General features: G+C 34.2%; 1 non-coding gene across 1 annotated transcript; it reads left to right on the forward strand.

Moving 5' to 3' along the window:
* Positions 1–458: 458 nt before the first annotated feature.
* On the forward strand, positions 459–565 carry LOC128294793 (small nucleolar RNA R71). The gene has a single exon (XR_008285100.1). It is a non-coding gene; the product is annotated as a small nucleolar RNA R71 (small nucleolar RNA).
* The last annotated feature ends 4,329 nt before the right edge of the window (positions 566–4,894 follow it).

Here is a 4,894-nt window from a genome sequence, read left to right on the forward strand (position 1 = left end):
CATGAGAAGTTGGGATAGTTCCTCCAACCTGAATTATAAGTGTTACTGTATGGGTTATTTTGAGATCTAGATTTATTATTACCCATACACTGAACTTGTTCCTCCTCGGTGCTAGGGTTGAAGGATTGATATTCTCTGTGTACTCCTCCTCCATTTGAATCGCACCTCATCACTAGATATACCTGAGTAGAACCATACAAACTGTCAATCTTTTTATTTAATAGTTCTACCTGGTTAGATAGCATAGTAACCGCGTCGAGGTTGAAAACACCAGCTACTTTTGTCAGCTTTATTCTCATGACTTGTTACTGATAGTTATTCAGTGACATCTGTTCAATGAATTCATAAGCCTCTTCAAGTGTTTTGTTATTTAAAGTTCCATGGCGGCTGCGTCGATAAGTTGTTTTGTTGAGGGGTTCACACCGTTGTAAAAAGTCTGAACCTGCAGCCATAGAGGTAACCCATGGTGAGGGCACCTTCTTAATAGGTCCTTGTATCTCTCCCATGCATCATACAAGGTTTCTAGATCTATCTGCACAAAATAAGAGATATCATTCCTTAGTTTAGCTGTTTTAGTAGGCGGAAAATATTTTAGTAAAATTTTTTGGGTAATTTATTCCCAAGTTGTGATTGACCCTCGTGGTAACGAGTTCAACCATTGTTTAGCTTTGTTCCTCAATGAGAATGGAAACAACCGAAGGCGTATGGCATCTTCAGAAATGCCATTGATTTTAAAAGTGTCGCAAAATTTTAGAAAATTCGCCAAATGATTATTTAGATCCTCGTCCTGCAAACCATCAAACTGAACAAACTGTTATATCATTTGAATCATGTTAGGTTTCACTTCAAAATTATTTGCAGCAATAGTAGGTCTAACTATATTCGATTCAACTCCTATTAAAGTAGGCTTAGCATAATCATACATAGTATGAGGAGCAGGATTCTGATTTATTGGATCTACAGCAATCACAGGAGGTAGCTGATTATTCTGATTTTCAGCCATCCCCTCGATTGTAGTTTGACTATCATCCTCTTGCCCTTCTTCTATGTATCATAGGCTTCGCCTTATTTCTCTTCGATTTCTGCGAGCTGTGCTTTCGATCTCACTATCAAAAAGTAGAGGTCCTGACAGGTTTCTTCTAGTCATAAACTATAAAAACCCGCCGGAAGCAAATAAAAGAAAATTTTAATAATTTAAGCAAAAATAATTTTAAATTGCAATAAAAATTAAGTGTTCCTAATATTTTAGTTCCCCGACAACGGCCCAAAAAACTTGATGTGCGTGATAAGTTTTATATTTATGATTGATCGTACTTGAAAACTAATTATTATCACGATAAAGGCAAGCGCACCTATCGAACAGTAGTGTAGCTTATAGCAAGACCAGAATGTTGAACCCACAGGAACTAAAAGTACTAGTATTAACCTTATTTTTATTATCTAGCCTAAAAATAAGGGGATTTGCTTTATCTAAACTAATTAACTAAACTAAGAATGCACAGGAAGTAAATTAGGGAAATACTTTTGGGAAAACTGATTGATTTGGACAATACCCAAGGGAAAATCCACCTAGACTTTACTTGTTATTTGACTCTGAATTAGACGATTTATTCACTTGACTCGATCCATAGAAATCCCTAATTTATATTATTATCTCTCTCGAGACTAACAACATCTAACCCTAGGTTGATTAATTGAAATCTCTTTCAAATTCAAACCCCTAGTGTTGCATTAACATATCTATGGATTCCCTTATTAGGTTTGACCCTAATCCGACAGATTTATGTCACCCTATGTCTAGGGGTGCAATCGACTCTGCTTAATTATGCTAGATCTACTCTTAGACAGGGACTTTTGCTCCTCTGAATAAGCACATCAATACTTGAATCAATATCCTAGAATATTAAAGCAAGAATTAAGAACACATAACTAAGATCAAATCAAATATTTATCATATAATTCAGAAAATAATAACAAGATCCATCTTTAGGTTTCACTCCCCTTAGGTATTTACGGGATTTAGTTCATATGTGTAAAAGAAAACATCTCAGAAGAATAATGATAACAAAACATAAAGAAAACCCAAAAACCCCTAAAGGAAATTGAAGGGAGATCTTCAATCTTGAAGGAGAATCCAGCTTTTGAGATGGATCAATTAGCTTTATTTGAGTAATTCCTTGCCTCCTACTCCGTATGTCTCCTCTAGGTGCCCTTCTAGGGTGTTTATATAGGTTTTAGAATGCTTCTAAACCCTCAAAAGTTGCCTTTTCTGATTAGAACTAGACTTGGGCTCGATAGGGACACGCTTGTGTAGGGTGGCTTAGGCCGTGTTAGAGTATGCTAAATAGACACGGGCGTGTGGTCTACTCGTGTGGTGAAGTCCAGGCCGTGTTGATTTCCCATGTTGACCCATTTTCTCCATTTTTGGCCTGTTTCTCGCTCTTTTTACTCTTCGATGCTCACCTAAGTATAAAACATGAAATTAAGGGATTAGGAGCATCAAATTCCACAAATCTAATGATAATTCATCCAAAAATGTGCTAAGCATGGGATAAAAATATGTATAAATTACGACTTATCAATATACAATTTTCTACCAAATTCATCTCTAAACTGAATAAGATAATCTTTTAGTAAAATTTGTAATACTATTGACTAGAAGTTTACTTAAGCCCATAGATGAATTTTTTTAATTTGCAAATCATTAACTTTGCATCATCAAACACAAAGTTTTCTAGTTGCCCTATATATATGTATGATTAATGCTACCATTAAGAAACCATTAACTTAACATTCATCTAATGTAGTTTAAGGTCAAAATATTTCACTAGAGCCATTATAACCCTTTCTCTAGTGGACCTTTTTAATGGCATTCGTTCTTTAGGTTGTTGAGTTTGTTCATCTAGAACAATTATACCATCTTGAATAGGGAGTTGTTCAACATTATCTTATTAAGGTTTTGAATTCACTTCTTGATCAATGATAGGTATAAGAACTTGAACATAATCAATAGTGATAGGAGGAATTGAGTTAGAATCTAATTCCTTCTCAAAAGTAATGTCTCTCTAACCTTATTCCCCCTTTCAAACTCAACATCCTTAAAAAAAGAGTTGCAGTTTTTATCTCAAAAATATTCCTAATTGTGGGATCATAAAACTCATAGCCCTTAGATCGCTCAGAATAACCAATAAAATAGTTGCTTACTATTTTGGAGTCCAATTTCTTTTCATGTGGCCTATAGGGCCTTGCTTCAGCTAGACATCCCCAAATGTGAAAGTGTTTTAGACTAGGCCTTCGACCTGCCAAAGCTCATAAGTTGTTTTTGTAACTGTTTTAGTAGGTATTCTATTTAGAATATAAGATGTTGTTTTTAGAGGCACTGGTCAAATGAGCACTTCCAGACTTATCATGTTTCAACCTTTTTTCCTTTTGCACACAATAAGAAATGAGCTCATTTGGAGTCCATTTCTCCTATTAACAGATGTAACAAATTTTAAATTGGTTAAATTGTGCAGGAAGCGATAACAAACCCATAAGAACAAGTCTTGAGGCAACATGAAACATCTCTATAATGTACTCCCTTATGTTTCTTTAACCCTTATACTTCATAGACATCAAAGAAGTTAGAAGTGATATCATCTCAACCTTATCATTTTTAGCAAAATGTTTCTCAATTTCATCAAGGAATTAATTACCCTGAGTATTCTTTTCAGATTCTATTGCCCTAAAGGCATTTGGAATGATGTGCTTCATGATCATTAAACTCATGTGATTTGAACAATCCCACCTCTTAAAATCCCTTTTAACATAAGGGGTGCTTTCTGCAGTAAGAGGTGCGGGTTGTTCTTCCCTTAGTGCAAGGTCTATGTCTATACAACCAAATGCTATAAGTAAGTACCTTTTCCCGTAACAGGCCGATTTTGGGGCTAGTCGAAAAAGTGGTTTCGAAACCACTAACCCAAGGTTGAGGAAATTATTTTAAATATTATTTTATGTATTATAGTAAGATTAGATAAGTGTATGAAAATTTTGACGAATTAATTTTAGCGACTGTTTGCTTAATTACGAAAAAGGACTAAATCGCATAAAATACAAAAGTCTTATTTTGTTATATAAGGGTGTCAATTAGCTAAAAAACCTAAATTGGGGGCCTTTAAAGAGCAATTAGACCCCAAATTCTTAGGCTAGCTGGCCATAGGAGACAAAAAAAAAGAGAAATAGTCAAAATTAGGTGGGTTGGTGACCAATTTTGGCTAAAATAAGAATAAAATAAAGAGAAAAAGATATCATATTTTCGTCTTCTTCTTCATCAACGAAAAAAGCAACCATTAGAGGGTTTTTGAGCTTCAAAATTTTCAGCCGCTTAGTCTCTCTACAAGTAAGTGATTTTAATGAGTTTTCTTAACTATTTTTACATTTTTGAGACCCTTATGTCATGAGCTTTCTAATGAGGGGACTATTTTATAAAATGGTTGAAAGTATAGGGTTTTTACATAAAAGAATTTAGGTTTTTTTCTAAATTTTTGTAGAAGAATATGAGTCTTAGATGAGTAATAAACAACTTTTGTGAAGGGATTTCTTATGAAAACCTTAATAGGGACTATTTTGCATATGTTGTAAAGTAGATGATAAATGTGTGAAATAGAGGAAATTTTGGATTGCTATAAGAGTAAAAAAGGTTCGGCTAGGCTTATAATAGGGAGAAATTTGATAAAAATTGACTTTCGAGCATAGGGGTAAAATGGTCATTTTGTGAAATTCTCGGGGCTAAATAGTCATTTTGCCCAATTATGAAATTTTGAGTGTCTAAATTGATGTGCTGATGAAATAAATCAATTTCATTAATTTAGATCAAGAGAAGCATGATTCGGGTCTTGATCGGGGTAAGAACAAA

This window comes from Gossypium arboreum, chromosome 6 (assembly GCF_025698485.1).
Source record: "Gossypium arboreum isolate Shixiya-1 chromosome 6, ASM2569848v2, whole genome shotgun sequence".
In the NCBI taxonomy this organism is placed as follows: Eukaryota; Viridiplantae; Streptophyta; class Magnoliopsida; order Malvales; family Malvaceae; genus Gossypium; species Gossypium arboreum.